The 19,573-nt window shown below is 34.3% G+C and overlaps 1 pseudogene; it reads right to left on the bottom strand.

Moving 5' to 3' along the window:
- The window catches only part of LOC144252438 (corepressor interacting with RBPJ 1-like), a 32,941-nt pseudogene extending 13,874 nt beyond the window's left edge, over window positions 1–19,067 (bottom strand).
- Window positions 19,068–19,573: the final 506 nt, after the last annotated feature.

The raw sequence follows: 19,573 nt of genomic DNA, 5'->3' as shown, positions 1-19,573 counted from the left end.
CTATTATATAACAGGAACTAGGTACTTTGTTAAAAGGCACCTGCACTATTCAGGAAGTTGTAGAGTGTTCTTTGAAAGTAGACTTAGTTATACGTGTATATTGCAAAGTCTGAGATGACCAATTTAAAAAAAATATCAAGAAATAGTATAATTGAAATGTTGAGAAAACGTGAAATCATATAAAATACTCATTTAAAACCAGATGAAGCAGAAAAAGAACAAAAATGAAACGATGAATGAGGGCAATGAATAGAAAACAATTACAAAAAACAAAAGCTAGGGGCTGGGGTTGTGGCTCAGAGGTAGAGTGCTCACCTAGCATGTGTGAGGCACTAGGTTCAATCCTCAGCACCACGTAAAGTAAAATAAAGATACTGTGTCCACCTATAACTAAAAAATAAATGTTAAAAAAATGAAAGCTATTAAGTATAACAATCATCACTTTTATATAAAGAATCTTAACATACCAACTAAGAGACTATAAGAAAAAAAAAAAGACCCAACTGTATGATATTCAAAAGAAATCTACTTTAAACATAAAGGCACAGGAGCTGGGGGATGCACACTTATAATCCCAGCAACTCGGGAGGCAAAGGCAGAAAGATCTTAAGGACAAGGCCAGCTTAGTGAGACCCTATCTCAAAAAAGAACTGGGGATGTAGTTCAGTGGTTAAGTACCCGTGGGCCCAACCCCCAGTACTGAAAAAAAAAAGACACAAATTAAAAGTAAAAGAATGGGGGATGGGGTTAGTTCAGTAATAGTGCTTGCCTAGCATGTGGTAGCCTCTGAGTTCGATCCTTAGCACCACAAAAAACAAAAATAAAAACAAAGCAAAAGAGTGCATGAATGGAGAAAGATATACCCCAGGCTAACAATAACCAAATAAAGATGGAGCATATATATTAATTTTATTGAATCCAGGAGAACTCTACCACTGCGTTAAAACCACTGAGCCACCCTTTTTATTCTTTAAATCTGTGACTGGGGGTTGCTAAGTTGCTCTGGTTGTTAAGTATGATTGCCTCATATTTGTAATCCTCCTGTCTCAGCTTTTTGAGTAGCTGGGATTACAAGCATGCACCACTGTACCTGGCGCCATATTAATTTTAGACAAACAGATTTCAGAGCAAGGACAAATACCAAGGCTAAATAGAGTATTACATAACGGTCAAAGGGTCAATTTTCCAAAAAGACCCAAATATGTGTATGTGCCTAACAGAGCATCAAAATGTGTAAAGCAAAAACTGATGAGTATCTTTAGAAACAGGCAACTCCACTATTATAGCTGGAGACTTCCCATCCCTCTATCAATAACTGACAGATACAACAGGTGAAAAATCAGAATATATTGAACTGATCCATCAACTGGATCTAGTTGACATTTTTTTCCTAATTGACATTTATAGAATACTTCATTCACCTAGCAACAGCAGAAAAATATATATTTTCTCACATTCATATAGAACATTTACCAAATAGACCACATCTGGGCCATATAACACAACTTAATAAAAGTAAAAGAAAAACCTAAAATATTTTGAGATTAAATAACAGAGCTCTAAACACATATATCAAAGAAGTCTCAGGAAAAAGTAAAAAATATTTTCAACTAAGAATAGACAATACAACTGCTGTATAACAATTTTGGGCTGGTCTTTGTCCCCAGTTCTTTTTTTTAAAGTAGTAGGGATTGAACATAGGGGTGCTTAACCACTGAGCCACATCCCCAACACATTTTATTTTTTGAGACAGGGCTTTAATAAATTGCTGAGGCTGGCTTTGAACTTGTGATCCTCATGCCGCAGCTTCCTGAATGGCTGGGCTGGTCCCCATGCCTAGCCTTTGTCCCCAGTTCTGAGGGAACCTCAACTCTTGACATTTCCTGAGTAATAAGAGTATCTTTGGTGGGTCCTGATAGTTTATGTTATTGATGTGCCTCATGATGGTGACTCATGATTGAAATATTCCACTGTGGTTTAAGAAAAAAGAAAAAGATTTTTAATTTCAATATACATGATCAGATCATGCTCAAGGGCTAGGGTTGTGACTCAGTGGTAGAGTACTCACCTAGTAGGTGAGAGGCCCTGGGTTCGGTCCTCAGCACCACATATAAATAAATGAAATAAAGGTATTGTGTCTACCTACAACTAAAAAAATACTAAACAAAACAACAAAAAAAGAGCTGACTCAAGATAGTGGCTGACCATACCAGAAAAATAAATCATGTGATTAGAGGGCTAGACTTTGAGCTAGGTGAGAGAAGCCCTTTGAGGAAGAAAGAAGAGCTGGAGATAGAAGAGTTAAATCTCATGGCTAATGATTTTGATCATTCACAACTATGTAATAAAGACCAATAAAAACTAGACAGCTTGGATAAGCTTCCCTGGTTAATAAAAGTTGTTATATATTAATGTACAAGAAGATTGACAGGTACTGACTCTACAGGGAGACTTTGGAAGACTGTGTCTGGGACCTTCCCAGACCTTGTTCTATGTACCTCTTCTTTTGGCTTACCCTGATTTTTATCCTTTTACTATAGTAAAATTGTAATCACAAGTATAGTGTTAGTTTCTGAGTTCTGTAAGTCAGTCTAGTGAATTATCAAACCTTAGGCAGGTAGAAGGAAGCGTGGATTTGTAGCAGGTTTGGTGGGTGGTCTAGGAACTCCCAAATTTGTAGCTGGTGTCTTAATTGAGAATAGTCTTTGGAGAACTGTTAACCTGTGAAGTCTGGCCTATTTCTGGGTAGTTAATGTCAGAAATCATTGTAATAAAACCTATTAAATTTTGTAGGACACAGCAAAAACCAACTCAGAAAGAAATTTATAGTACTAAATACATGTATTAGAAGAAAGATTTAAAATCAATATGTAGAGCTGGAGTGTAGCTCCGTGGAACAGAACTTGACTAGCATGGGTGAGGCCTTGGGTTCAAACTTCATCACCTCTCCCAAATCAATTACATAATCTTCTGTCTTATAAAACTAGAAAAGGAAGAGCAAATTAAATTCAAAATAAGAAGAGAAGAAATAAAAAGAGGAAAACAAGGGAGAAAAATCAATCACAACAAAAGCTGGTTCTTTGAAAAGATCAGTAAATTGATAAAGCTCTAGCTAACCAAGGAAAGAGAAATGAAATGAGGGTCAACACTACAGATCCATGGACATTAGAGGGGTAATAATGGAATACAACAAATGATTCTATACCATTAAATCTGATTTACATGAAATGGACCAATTCTTTGAAAGACACAATCTACCAAAGCTGACAAAAGGAGAAAAAGGTCATTTGATAGGCATCTATCTAGTAAAGAAATTTAGCCAACAATCAATCAATAACCTTCTAAAACAAAAAGTGACAGGCCCAGATGGATTCACTAGTTAATTTTATCAAATATTTAAAGAAGAAATTATATATATATATATATATTTTTAAAGAGAGTGAGACAGGGAGAGAGAGGGAGAGAGAAGGAGGGAGGGAGGGAGGGAGAGAGAGAGAAAGAGAGAGAGAATTTTTAAAATATTTATTTATTTATTTATTTTTAGTTATCGGCGGACACAACATCTTTGTTTGTATGTGGTGCTGAGGATCGAACCCGGGCTGCACGCATGCCAGGCGAGTGCGCTACCACTTGAGCCACATCCCCAGCCCTAAGAAGAAATTATATTAATAATCTCTTCTAGATAACAGAAACAGAAGGAACATTACCTAACTTATTCTATAAGACTAACATCATCCTGATACCAAAACCAAATACAAACAAGAAAGAAAAATTACATGCCAGTACCTCTCATGAGGTATAAAAATATAGGTGTAATAATCTTTAATAAAATATTAGCAATGGAAGTGCTTCAGCATGTCTAGCTCTCCTATAGAGTAACTATTTAGAGCTAACTATTTGCTTCCTGAAGAAAAAGATCTGAAAGTCAAACATGGAGAGAGATACAAAATCCATGTTTAGGGAATAAAGGAGTTTAAAAATAGAATTTTGCTTTATGTTCTTTGAAGAAAATCTTACACATTTACCTGTTTTATAGGTGCCTACATATAAACTTGTATCCTGGTGGGCTATTATAAGACTGGTGTATGTGTGTGTGAATATCTGGGCATTTAAGCATAATGGGAAAACACATTCCATGGAAGAATGGAATGTCCAGAAGAGGCAAAGATATAGGGACAGAAAGTAGTTTAGTGGTTGCCTACAGCTGGGGACTGGAGGGTGAGGGTCAAGGGATTTTCTTTCTTTCTTTTTTAGAAAAATTAAAATGTTCTAAAATTGACTATAGTGATGGATGTACAACTCTGTAAATACACTAAAAGCCATTGCATTGATGGCATGTAAATTATAGCTCAATAAAGCTGTTTAAAAAATACTTGCTCAGTTTGAGGTCAGCCTCAGTTTGAGGGCAACTTAGTGAGACCCTGTCTCAAGATACAATAAAAAGGCTGGGGATGCAGCTCAGTGGTAGAGCACTTGCCTAGCATGCATGAGGCCCTGGCTGGGTTCAATCCCTAGTACCAGAAAAAACAAACAAATCACTTGCTCTGTTGAAATACTCCACTGTGGTTTAAGAAAAAAGAAAAAGATTTTTAATTTCAATATACATTAAAAACACAAATAACTGACAGATGTTAAGAGTCAGTGATAAAAAATAAGTTCTACAGAGTATAGATAAAAGATATGAATTAGTCATTTAATTATGTTATAGAATATTTTATAAAAATTCAGTTACCACTGAAGCTTACAAGTTTTAAGGATAATTTTGATGTATCTGGAGTGGATGAAAAAGGTAAGATGATCTTTTCAGTAGAAAAGATATTCTAAACCAGCTTAGCCCAAAGAAGCATTTTGATTGCCTAATTTAACTTTGTAAAGGAGAAGTAAATCTTATAGCTGGTCTCTGTAAACCTCACAGCTGGAGCATTCTAACAGCACCTTGCAGTTTCCAGTGATCAAAGTAAGTTACTTTATATACTAAACTAAGAATTTCATAATAGAAATAATGTAACACCAGGGGGTGCAGTTATCATGAAATAATTACACTCCTGGGAGATTACAGGCACAAGGCTGTACCCCAGGGGTGTGATTATCCCATGATAACCACATCTACTGAAATTGCCTTATTGCAAAAATAATCTCTATTCACTGGTGAGACATTATTCAATAGGTGATTTTTTTAAATGAAAAGATTTTTTTTTTAGTTTGAATCACCAAGTGGATTAGGAAATTGGTCAGTTTATTTTTCATTGCATTCAAGTTCAGAATATTACATCATTATTACTCACTTTTCTATTTAAGATAGTAGAGTTTTGATTTTGTTTTTGAGAAACCTTTAAGAGTTTCTATTAGCTTTAGTTAAGTACTACTGCTAAATTCAGGTCAAACTTTAGAGGCATTAATGGAGCAATACAATTTAAAATAATTTATTTCTATGTATAATTTTTAATTCTTTTAAAGAAATGCTCACTTAAAAATTTATAAATGTAATTTATCTTCACTGTTGGAAATATGGATAAGCAAAAAGATAAAACTAAAAATCTTAGTAATCCTACTACCCAAACACAACCACTATTAATTTGGTCTATCTCCTTCCAATCCTTTTCTTTAAAATATCTGTTTCTGTGTCTACCTATACACATAAACAGATATACAACTGTAACTTCTCTGTCTTATAACCTATTTTTAAAAAATTCACTAAATGTTTTAAAAAATATCCCCATCATTAAGAAATCTTATCATTTTAAATGCTGCATTGTACAGAATTCCATTATAACAATGTTCCATAATTCACTTAATTTCCTTTCAACAGTCCAGGTTCATGTTCATAATCCCAGATTGGTAAGCTGAGGCAGAACAGTCACACACAAGTTTCGAGAACAGCCTCAGCAATTTAGTAAGACCCTGTCACAAAATTAAAATAAAAAGGGCTGGGGATATAGCTTGTGGGTAGAATGCCCCTGGGTTCAAACCCCAGTATGAGGGAATTTTTTTTTTTACTAGATATTTTAGTATTGTCTCTCACTATCATACACAATTCTTTGTGACTAAATCTTTAGGACATATTCATGACTATTTCCTTAGGATAAATTTATGACTTTATGATAAATAAAACACAAGTTAAACAAACAAATATATAGTAAAAGGTACTATCCTCCCAAATCTTCAATTATTCTTATAAACAGCTTAAGATAATGGTTTTCAACCTTGATGGTACATCAGAAACAGATTGGTAACTTTCACCTTATGTAATAGCCTAGATAGTGAAAGCTACTGATTTCTTTTTCTTTTTTTGTGGTGCTGGAGATGGAACCTATGACCTTGTGCATACTAGGCAAGGGCTTTACAACTGAATGAATCCCTATTCCTTTCTCAATTTTAACAGAGTTCAATGTCTTCAGATATTCTTAGACAATTCAGATACAGAATTTAAGAAATTAAAATACCCTGTGTATATGGCAGTTTTTACTCTCATACCTTGTCAGTTTGAAAGAAAAAACTGGAAATGGAAGTTTCTCTAATATCTTAAAGATATAAAGATAAAGTTTCCCTAATATCTTAAAGATATAAAGATTAAGGCAAAGAATTAATTCAGTCTGTTAGGTATTTCTCATTGTGAACACAGCCTTTGCACCACAACCATAACTCTGCTTCCTTTAGCTGTTCTAATATTCTGAAAATAAACTTAACATGGGAATAGAAAGGAAAGCATTAGCTTTCTGAAGAGTTTTAGTGCTTAAAAAGGCTAAATTTTAAGTTTATTTTAAAATTTTAATACAAAATAATATTGCTTGTAATTTCATCAAATTAACATCTTAACTAATTCCAATGAAAATTCAGTTAGTATTTTTTATCTGGAGTACTGGGAATTGAAATCAGGGGTGCTCTCTAACACTGAACTATATCCCCAGCCCTTTTCATTTTTTATTTTGAATCAGGGTCTCAATAAGTTGCTGAGGCTGGCCTCCAACTTGTGATTCTCTTGCCTCAGCCTCCTGAGTAGATGGATTATAGGCCTTCGATACCACACCTAGTTTAATTAATATCATGCCATTCCCCTATTGCACGATATTTAGATTCTTTACAATACTTAAAAATTAGAAATGTTGAAAATTTGTCCCCCCCCTTTTTTATGTAAAGGCTCTTTCAACACATTTCTCTTTCATTTTCCTCTATATTATTTGCCTTCCAAAGACAAACAACAGATCATAAGCATTATCCGAGGATAAGATTCTCAGACTTTTCTCTGGACTCTTATTCAATAGCCCCTATGGGGCAGGAGCTTGAGAACCAATATTTAAACAAGCTGTGTTAAATGATTCCTTACAGTAGGTAAGCTTGGGAAACACTGGTTGCAGGATGAATGGACAAATTCCCTCCATCCCATCTTGAGAGCCATTCAAATTTTATTCTATTCAAGTTAAATTCTTTTGTGCTTATGTTTTTCTTCAGGTCTTTTTTTTTGGGGGGGGGTGTCAAACTTTCTTTCTACCTATCTAAATTTTAATTCTTCAGAGATCATTTTAGTCCTTCTTACTCTGTTAACTACCTAATTTAACAATGCTTTCCTCTATTAAACAGACTCTTAAATCGTATTCTAATTTTGAGTAGATTGTCACTAGCCCCTTTTATTTTTTATTTAGAGTCAGGGTCTTGCTAAGTTTATGAGGCTGGCTTTGAACTTGTGATACTCCTGCCTAAGCCTCCTGAGCTGCTAGAATTATAAGCATGCACCACTGTGCCCAACTGTCTCTTATGTGATATGTTAATGTTTCTGATTTGATTGGAAACTAGGAATAGTCTATACCTTCAATAAACCAGAACATAAAGTTTAAAAAACTTATTGGCTAATGTGTAGGATGTCAAATACATAGTTGCTAAAAACAAGTGTTTGAAAAATAAATAATAAACTGGTTCTAAGAATTAATTTTCAAATAGGGCTTTTCTGGGGGGTGCGGGTGGTTAGGGATCAAATCCAGAGGCTCCAGGCAAATGCACTACCACTGAGCTACACCGACAACCCTAAAAATAGAGGCTCTTATATCAGTAAGTCATCCTTTTATCATAAAAGGTAGAGCATCTAAAGTCATACAGATTTTAAAAATAACTTCATCCTTGAAAGCCAATTTAATTATGGAATGCCTGACATTTTGTTTATCCTACATACTTTTAATTGATACCATTTAACTTTTTTTACACTTGATATATCCTCCTATATCCTTACAAATCAACATAGATCTCTAGCTATATTACTTATGTATATATATTACATACGGTTGTAGAGTATTCCATTTGCGGGAGATACTCCACAATTAATAAAAAAAATACTCAAGAAGTGATTATTACATGCCAGGCACTATTCTAAGCATCATGTATTAACTTATCTAGTTTTCATAACAACTTTATGAGATGTAGGTATTATTATGTTTTATACATATCAGCAAGAGATGTTAAATAACTTGCCTAAAGTTACAATTAAGAAGCAGCACAGTAGAAGTTCTAAAGCAGGCATCTAAGGAGTCATCTTCAATCAATATTTTTTTTAATATTTATTTTTTAGTTGTAGTTGGACACAATACCTTTATTTATTTATTTTTAAGTGGTGCTGAGGATCAAACCCAGGGTCTCACACATGGCTAGGCAAGCGCTCTATCGCTGAGCCACAACCCCAGGCCCTTTAGTCAATGTTTTTAACCACTAGGTGAGTGCCACTAAGTATGTGCCCTATCAGGATTGATGGTCCCTCTGTATGAAAGGCTGTTCCTTTTGCCTGATACGCCAAATGCTCTTTTCCCAGATCTCACACTGCTGTAATCGTCTTGTCATTCAGGTCTCATCTTAACATCACTTCCTCAGAGGGGCCTTTCTGACCACTTAATATAGTAACTCCCCAGTTAGTTTTGATCACAGATTCCAATTACATTTTCATCACAGAACTTATAATTGCTTCATAAATAACTGCTGAATAAACCCCCTACTGATGGACATTCATTGGGGTATTATTGTAGAATTCCTCTTCAGTCAAATGAACTTTTTCCAAATAATATGAACAAAGTAGAAAAATGCATAAATTGTTGAATCCTATTGTTTTACCTATATTTAACCATACTTGAGAAGTCTACATGTTGTTTCTAATCTTTCACTACTGTGAATCTTTGAGGGTATACCTTATTGCTTTCTTTTAACTACTGGAAGGTAAAAGGATATGGTGGATTTTTGTTTGTTTGTGTTTTTCTGAGACAGGGCCTCAGTAAATTGTTAAGGCTGGCCTCAAGTTTGCAATCCTCCTGATTCAGCCTCCTGAGTAGCTAGGATTACAGGCATGCCCCAAATGATGTTTTGACTACTTCTGATATATATTATGGCCCTTCAAAATGGCTGTTCAATTTATTAACAAAGGATTGAAATATTCATCTTACCATACTTGCTCCAACACCCTGTATACAGTTCTTTCAAGTCTTTACCAAATTTCACAGGCAAAACAGACAATATATTGTATGTAACATATGTCAATATATGTAGACTTCTTAAATATGGTTAAATATAGGTAAAACAATAGGATTCAACAAGTTATGTATTTTTCTACTTCATTCATGTTATTTGGACAAAGTTCACTTAACTGAAAAGAATAGTTCTACAATAATACCCCAATGAATGGCATACAAAAACCTGAATTGCATACACTGAATTACCATAAGGTTAATGGATACAAATGGAGGGCTAAAGAAAAGTCAATAACCAGCTGCATTAAACAGGAATTTACTAACTGTGTGGCATGTGACTGTGGGGTTTTACTGTTTTCAATACTTATTTTTTTAAAAAATATTTTTAGTTAAACATGGACATAATATCTTTATTTTAAAAAAAATATTTTAGTTGTAGTTGGACACAATACTTTTATTTTGTTTATTTACTTTTATGTGACACTGGGGATTGAACCCAGTGCCTCACATGTTCGAGGCCAGTGCTCTGCCACTGAACCACAACCCCAGCTCTTGTTTTAAATACTTTTAAAAATAGGTTAATACACAAGTTCTTTGGGTTGTTGTTAGCATACTTTCTAATACAGACTCAAGACAAGGCAGGCCTACTGATTATTAAAAGAAAGGGCTAAGCCTGGAGTCTATCCTACTCATTCTCTCAGAAGCAGGATCAGAGTAAGATGAGGCTGGGGAAGAAAGACAGCTACTACTTCTGCCTGTCTCAAAACAACCCATGAATCATGTAGGTGTAAGGAAACTATAAGACTGGCATGAAGGAAAAGATGAGAAAGAAGCAACCCTATCTTGAAAACAGAATATACTTTTAAGATGTAACAATGAATCTCTGGACTAAGAAAGGGAAGTGTCAAAAATATTTGAGCCAAATGGGTTCGTGATGTATGACCTACTCCACTCCATTTTCTTTGGGGTTTTATTTCCTTTGGGGCCTTTATCCCTTCTACTAATTGGAAGAGGGCAGGGAAGGAGGGAGAATTAGCTATGTGGGTTATTAAGAGTATCTGTATTGTGGTATCAGTGGTAAGTTCTTTTTTTTTTAAAGATAGAGTGAGAGGAGAGAGAGAGAGAGAGAGAATTTTTTAATATTTATTTTTTAGTTCTCGGCGGACACAACATCTTTGTTGGTATGTGGTGCTGAGGATCGAACCCGGGCCGCACGCATGCCAGGCGAGCGCGCTACCACTTCAGCCACATCCCCAGCCCTGGTAAGTTCTTTTATAAGGTATTTTGCCAGAACAAAGACTGTATTAACATTGTCTTACAACTGAACAACTAGTTCTCCTTCTCCTTAAAAGGTGGTTTCTGAACTTATTTTACAGGAATAAAGATTTTTCAAAAATCAATCACAGTATTTTATAGGTATGCTTCCTTCACCAATTCTAACATCTATACCACCACTAGGGAAATGCCCAAAATAACGATAGATCAAATTCCTAAACTCCTAATATTAAGATGAACTTTTTTGAACGTGGTTTTCTAGAAGAAAGTAAGAACAGATGCAAAAGGTTGAAAGCTGAATGAGGGTGAACCCTAGGCTCAAGATTGAGGTGAACAGCAAAAGCCATAGAGATTCTAAAGAGATGACTGGAGGCCTTGCGACTGAAAGAAGGGGACTTAATGCCCAGAGGACTTGTTTCAATAAATAGCAGTGCTTTTATGTTTTAGGGTTTTATGTAAGATTTCTTTAAAAAAAAAAGAGTTCTATAGCTGCTTTATAAAGTGCTGAAAATCTGAGTCATACTATCATCCTTATTGTAAAATCAGGAGTTGAGCTGGGTGTGATGGCTCATGCCTGTAATTCCAGTGACTAGGGAAGCTCAGGTAGGAAGATCTCAAGTTTGATGTCAGCCTTAGCAATTCAGTCAGACTCTCAGCAACTTAGTGGAACCCTCCCTCCAGGTAAAAGATTTTATAAAGGGCTGGGGATGTAGTTCAGTAATAAAGTGCCCTTGGGTTCAATCCCTTGTACCAAAAAAAAAAAAAAAATCAGGAGTTGAAGCCCATAAAAGTGAAATTACTCATTGAAGGTTATAGAATTAAGTAGGGTATTTCTATTATGACTTATTCTGAGACAGGATTAAATTAGTATGGCTATCTCAATGAAATAGTAGTAAGATAATGATGAACTTAAGCTAAAACTTCACAGTTTTAGTATCCTTTTTATGAAGAGCCAAAATGATGCAAACCCAAGTGGACAAATTTTTTTTTAGAAAATAATACGTAGTAAGATAAATAATTTTCCAATATAAACCCAATTTAAACATATTTATCATCTTTTTTTACTCAGTTTTGTTTTTAATTCCATGAACCAAAGAGAAATGATTGCTGAGGCTTTCACTCCAGCCTTTTTTAAAAATCAGGAGAATCTAAATATGAGAATCAACCATTTATTTTCTAATTTTAGGCCACTAACCTGATAAAGTATTTATTGTTATCTTACCTTAAAAAATCAAGTTCATAGGGCCTTTGGCTGGAAAAATTACATTTTAATTCTATTACAAAGCATTTTAGTTTCAACACAGAATTTCTCAATGATAATCATATTTTGGTAATGTGCCTTAGTCTAAAACAATAAAACTCAAATAAAACAAAAAATATTCAGATTAAAGAAAAAAATGTTATTTTTCTTTCCTTATTTACCTAAATTCTAAAAAAAATCATGTCTAATGCCTACCTGAGCCATCAGTGGGAACCGAACTTGCATTGATTCCAGAAAGACCAAACAAAGGACATTCTCGATCTGTGTTGACATGACCCCATTTGTGACATTTAATACATCTTACATTTCGAACCTGAGAAAAGTGAATGAATATTCTTTTGGTTACTAAAATACTACGAATCTAACCAATGTTTGGCAGGATTCAAGTTAAATTACTCACATTTTAAAAAGATCTGTAGGAAAAGATACTACAAAACTAAGTTTGGTAAATTTAATACAAATACTAAAATCTTATTATAAATCCTGCCTAACACCTAAGCTGAATCCTATTGTTTTTTACTTCTTAGTTGGTTGCAATATAACAATATCATCTTAAAATTTCTTAGTTTTAATAAGTCAAAATTAAAAGTTTCAAATTTCTAAACCAGGAGCTGGCAAAATTTTCCTGTAAAGGTTCAAATAGAACTTATTTTAGGCTTTTCAGGCCCAACCTCTGTGCCAACTGTAAGGACTCAGCTCTGCTGTTTAAGTTACAGATAATACATAAATGAACAAGCAAGGAAAGGTTCCAACAACATTTTCTTTATAAGGATTCCCTCTAGTGACAGGCTGCCCTGATTCTAAACAAATTACTGTTTTAAATCTTTTCTTGGTCATGACCTAATTCTCCAAATTCTTGGAAAAGAGCAGACACCAACATCATTATAACTCTTTTTTTTAAGTATTTATTTTTTAGTTGCAGTTGGATACAATATCTTTATCTTATTTATTTATTATTATGTGGTGCTGAGGATCAAACCCAGGCCTCACACATGCTAGGTGAGGGCTCTACAGCTGAGCCACAACTGCAGCCCTATAACTTTTTTTTTAATATTTATTTTTTTAAGTTGTAGTTGGATACAATCCCTTTATTCCATTCATTTATTTTTATGCGGCGCTGAGGATCGAACACAGGGCCCCACGCATGCTAGGCGAGCGCTCTACCATTGAGCTACAATCCCAGCCTCCCCATAACTCTTATTAGTAATTTTGATTCACATTTTTGGTCAGTCTACCACATTTAATGTTTTCTCCTTATTCCTACCATCATCTGATACCAATACAAACCATATTGTTCTTTTTCAGCGTGAACACCTTTTTGATAATTATGTAGATATTTACTAAATAAAAATTATTCGTAAAGGGTAAAATACATGTCACTTGCCTGAATGCCAAAGGGCTGATCTCTGATGTTCATGTCATCTTTGGCATATCTATTAAATAGAGAAAATGTATAAATAAAATATTAAGAATAATTTAATAAATTCAATGGTAGTTAACTTGAAAAAGTTATAGTCCTCAAAACAATATGAAATGTGTTATTACTTCAATAAGTATACAGAACTATAGTCTATTTAATATTTCAAAATAGTTATCAAATATCTAGGCTTATAGTTTGTAATTTATAAATAAAAAGAACAAGAATATAAAACAAGACTATGATAAAAGTAGATTGGTTGCATAAGAAAGTTCAATAAAAATGTTTTCATATTAGTTACTTTCTCTAATGCATATAAAGGTAATAACATAAGATGGGATTGCAGATATAGTGATATATATTGTATCTTAAAAGCAAACCAGACCGTACTTTTCTCATGGAGCTCCTTTCTGCCATTCAAATTTGTATTCTGTCTCTCCTTCTGTTTCTTCTTTCTAAAACATTCATTAAAAAGTCTTTCAATTTTCTCCATAAAATCAAAATTAATTATAAGTAAATTAAAACAGTAAATAGTGCTTTACCTCTTTGTTTTCTTGATTGCATATCAAAAATACAGGAGGGGAAAAAGTAAGACAAGTTAAAATTATCAGTGTAAAAATCAAATGTATATTACCACTATGATATGTTATTTGATTATAATTTGTAAGATTGTACTGGTTTGACTTCTTTCTTTTTGCATGAGATAAAAATCAAGGACGAAAGGATAAAATACAATACTGAATTTAACAATACTATATTTAACAAACATGTTAACTGCTAATTGTTAATTGCTAATTTTGAAACTTTTATGCTTTTTACAGATAGTGAATATTGTATTTTATATACACAAGTATATTTAGAAGGAAAGACTAAAGATATAACCACATTATAAAAGAATAAATGCATTTCTGCTGGTGTTGAGATTTTTTTCCTCCCAAAAGGACACCTCATGAAAAATTACTAGAACAATATTTTTAATATTTATTCTACTTTATTGGTTATAATATTATTCTTTATTATCTCCTCAGAAAACCAATTTTATTTATTTTTTATTTATTATTTTGTAGTACTGGGGATTGAAGCCAGGGGTGCTCTAACACTGAACTACAAACCCAGTCCTTTTTATTTAAGTGAGGGTGTTACTAAAGTTGTGATCTTCCTGTCTCAGCCTCCCAGATAAGGATTATAGGTTTGCACCATTGCACCTGACATGATAACAATCTTTAAAAACAAAGAATACTTTTAAAAAGTCTGTTAGCTGGCTGGGGATGTGGCTCAAGCGGTAACACGCTCTCCTGGCATGTGTGGAGAGCTGGGTTCTATCCTCAGCACCACATAAAATAAAGATGTTGTGTCCACCGAAAACTGAAAAATAAATACTAAAAACAACAAAAAAATTTTCTCTCTCTCTCCTCTCTCTCTTAAAAAAAGTCTATTAGCAGTTTTCAATCTTTTTTAAAAATTTTGATTAATTAATTTCTTTGAGATGGAGGTCACTATGTTGTGCAGGTTGGTCCTGAACTTGCCTCTTCCTGTTTTGAGACTCCCTGGTAGCTGCCACTACAGGTTTGTGCTATCACACCCAGCAGTTCTCAATCTGTAGTTGTAAACATATAAAATATTTTAAGGAAACAGGGCAAGTACCTTTTTTGGCTCCTGGTGGGGCTTCATACATGAAATTAAGGCCATTCTTTACACGTTCATCTCCCATAAGCAATCTAAATGACATAAGAAATAAACTTAACAGTTTTATCCTTCCACCCCAAAAGGAACCCCAAGAGAATAAAAATAAATATTTTTTTTGTTAGAGTTCAAATTCTAAAATTTTACCCCACTGATTAGAGGACATTTAGAATATGTGAACGGAAATCAAACAATACTGTTTCTTTAGAATATGTGAATGGAAATCACAATACTATTTCTTTAATAATAGGCTGTAAGTTTTGAAACCGTCTTCTTACTTGAAATATTCTGGTCCTCTCAACAAAAAAGAGGAAAAGCTCTACGGTCACTCTAAAGGACTTTTCTTAAATTCTGAAATGCTGTTGAAATCCTGAAGGTCATCACAGAGTTGGAATTAAGTTAAACAGTTGGACAAGGACAAGGTTGCCAACAGTTTTTCTTAATTGTGAGGAATCAGTTTTGAAAATGAGTCTGGGTTTTCTTGAGAAAGTCAAAGCCAATTAATGCTTGTAAGAATCTAAATGAGAGAATCAAATTCTTTAGTGAGGCCAATGAAAAAAGACTCATTTTAAAAAAACTCTCCAATAAGCAACTTAATATGATAGAATCAGTGCCTGCTGTACCTCAAAAATCTTATTTTTATTGTTCCATTTTAACACTGAAAGTTTCCTGTTCAGGTTCCATTTACAAAAAGAAATGTTTGGCTTTTTATAAAAAATCCTCAGCCACAAATTGTATGCCTGAGTTAAAGTTTAATTCAAAAAATACAGGTAAAGGGCTGGGGATGTGGCTCAAGCGGTAGCACGCTCGCCTGGCATGCGTGCGGCCCGGGTTCGATCCTCAGCATCACATACAAACAACGTGTCCGCCGATAACTAAAAAAATAAATATAAAAAAAAAATACAGGTAAAGTGCTAATTATAAAGAAGAAAGCCAACAAGGAAATAGAATTTCCTCTCATACTTGGAAAAGACAATCAAAATGGATATGCTACATGATTGAGATTCTTCTCTTACTTCCATTGGATTCTATAAACAACTGTTATGGAAAAAAAAAGAGAAGCAAAGGAACATAGGTACAGACATCCATACAATGGATTATTATTCAGCAACAGAAAGGAATTAAGTGCTGATACATGTCATACCATGAAACATGCTAAGAAAAAGAAATCAGTTACAAGATGCCACATGTACAGGACATGTCCAGAATTGGCAAATTTATAGAGATAGTAGACTGGCAATTACTTAGGGCTGAGAGGTAGAAGAAGGACAAGGTTGGGAAATTGGAAGTAATTGCTAATAGGTATAAGATTTCTTTTTCAGAGATGAAACGTTCTGAAATTAGATTATGGTGATGATGCCAAAACTCTTAGTTATTGGTGGACACAACATCTTTGTTGGTATGTGGTGCTGAGGATCGAACCCGGGCCGCACGCATGCCAGGCGAGCGCGCTACCGCTTGAGCCACATCCCCAGCCCCAAAAACTCTTAATATACTTAGAAGTCAACATATCTTTACACAAGTATGTAAATTTTGTCTTATATTAACACCATTAAAAAATGAAAATTAAGGGCTGGGTTGTGGCTTAGCAGTAGAGCAATTGCCTAGCACGTGCGAAGCCCTGGGTTTGATCCTCGGCAACACATAAAAATAAATAAAATAAAGATACTGTATCCAACTACTACTAAAAAATATTTTTAAAAAGTGAAAATTAAAAAGCTCAGCATCACTAAATATTATGGAAATGTAAATCCAAAACTGCAATGAGATACCACTTCATACTTACTAGGATGGTTACTGCTGAACACAAAAAAACAAAAAAAAAAGTTAAATACAGCATTTCAGCAAAGGAAATTATTAAAAGTATGGAGAGAGAGCTACAGAATGGGAGAAAATCTTGACCAGTGACGTCTCCAATAGGGGGTTAACATACAGAATATATAAAGAATTCAACTTAATACCCCCCCAAAAAAACACAACAAAAACTCAAACCAACTAACTCAATCAATAAATGGGCCAAAGAACTAACCAGAAACTTCTGAAAAAAGAAACACAAATGGTCAAAAAAATCTATGAAAAAATGTTTAACATCTCTATCAATCAGGGAAACGCAAATCAAAACTACACCAAGATTTCATCTTATTCCAGTCAGAACGGCAGCGATCAAGAACACAAACAGTAAATGCTGGCAAGGAAAAAGTACACTTGTACATTTTTGTGGAACTGTAGACTAGTACAACTACTCAGGAAAGCAGTATAGAGATTTCTTACAAAACTAGGGATAACCCACCTATCTCATTCCTTGGTATTTTCCTAAAAGATCTAAAATTGGCATACTACAGCAATAAATTCACCTCCATGTTCATTGCAGAGCAATTCACAATAACTAAATTATGAAATCAACCCAGGTGCCCACCAATAAATGATGGATTAAGAAATTGTGGCCGGGAGGGGCTGGGGTTGTGGCTCAGAGGTAGAGCGCTCGCCTAGCATGGTGAGGCTCTCGGTTCTATCCTCAGCACCACATAAATATAAAATACAGATATTGTGTCCACCTATAACTAAAAAATAAAAAATAAATTAAAAAATAAAAAATAAATTAAAAAACAAAAACATGCCTGAAATCCCAGTGGCTTGGGAGGCTGGGGCAGGAGGATCATGAGTTCAAAGCCAGCCTCAGCAAAAGTGAGGTGCTCAGCAACTCAGTGAGACCCTGTCTCTAAATAAAATACAATAGGACTGGGGATGTGGTTCAGTGGTTGAGTGCCCCTGAGTCAATTCCTGATACCAAACAAACAAACAAAAATCAACAGGGAACTTCACCATTATGCATAAGTAAAAAGAACTGATCAAATATAAATAAATAAGCAAATGGAATTATAGTAGAGGAAGGAGAATGGGAGAGGGGAAGGAAATGGGAGGAAAAAGTGGGGATCATGACCTGAATTAAAATTTCATGCATGTATGAGTTTGTTGGGATGAGCCCCCCAACTACTATATATAACTATAAAGTTCTAATTAAAAAAAAAGATAGCACAGTCACTACAGAAAAGAATTTGGTGAATTATATGATCCAGTGATTCCATTCCTAAAAATATATTTATTATTTTTTAATTTTATTTTTTAATATTTATTTTTTAGGTGTAGATGGACATAACACAATGCCTTTATTTTTATGTGGTGCTGAGGATCAAACCCCAGTCCCACCAGTGCTAGGCGAGCACTCTATCGCTGAGCCACAATCCCAGCCCCACCTAAAAATATATTTAAAGAAATTGAAAACAGGAACTTGAGCAGTTACCTCTAAAGATTTACACAGCATTATTCACAATAGCTCAAAAGTATAAGCAACCCAATGCCTATAAACAGAGGAGTGTTCTACAGTTCACTTGATTTTTATTGATTGGTTTACTTATTTTTATTATTTATTTATTTATATTTTTGTACAGGGGATTGAACCCAAGGGCACTCAACTACTGAGCCACAACCCTATCCCTTTTTTATATTTTATTTACAGCCAGGGTCTCAATGAGTTGCTTGGAGCCTTGTTAAGGTGCTGAGGCTGGCTTTCAACTCCAATCCTCCTGCCTCAGCCTCCTGAGCTGCTAGGAATACAGATGTGCCCCACTGTGCTTTGTTTATTAAATCTATTTTTGTGACAGTGGTCTCACTATTTTCCAAGGCTGGTCTCAAACTCTTGGGCTCAAGCAAATCTCTTGCCACACCTCTGAAGCAGCTACCACACCCAGCTTTTCTCAGAAACTATATGAGTCGTAGAAAATACATTTTACGTGAATTATGGGTAAAGTCAAATAAAGTGACCATCTATGAGAGTAAAGGGATTAGTCTCCTGTAATTGATTATTCTATAAACAATGGCAGAGGGGCATATCTCACCTATTATCATATGACTCTTGTTCTTTAAGGTACTGTTGCATTAATTCTTCTTGTTTCTTCTTATCATATGATATTTTCTGTTCTGCCATCCATACCTAAATGAGTAAAGTAAAAAAGTAAATTAAATAGTTGGATTTAAGTTAAGTAGCAAGTTTTTTTCATAATTAAATATAAAATGGCATTGTTTATGACAGTCCAATTTAGTAATAATGACATCATCACAAAATAATATCTGAAAATATGATTTGTATCTTGATATAAATCCTAAAATTCAACCATTCAACATAGCTATACTTTCACACAAACATGAGAACTGCTTTCAGTATGTGTGGTACAACAGCACCTTGTACCGGTCCCTACATTATTTCAGAGAGCAAAAAAAGCATTTCTTTACATAGAATATGTTTAACATAGATAACCCATTAGTACAGAACATTAGAAGTAGTGTTATGCAATGGCCACCAATGCTACTGGGTGTCACCAATACCCTAAGAGAGGAGAACTGGAGAAAGAGAAAAAAGGGAAAGGAAATGAAATTGTAGGAAAAAAAGAAAGAGACAAGAAAAGAAACAAAGAGATAAGACAGGGGCTAGGGATTTAG

Source organism: Urocitellus parryii, unplaced genomic scaffold, assembly GCF_045843805.1.
Source record: "Urocitellus parryii isolate mUroPar1 unplaced genomic scaffold, mUroPar1.hap1 Scaffold_43, whole genome shotgun sequence".
NCBI classification, from domain to species: Eukaryota; Metazoa; Chordata; class Mammalia; order Rodentia; family Sciuridae; genus Urocitellus; species Urocitellus parryii.
This window is presented reverse-complemented; position numbering and strand designations above follow the sequence as displayed.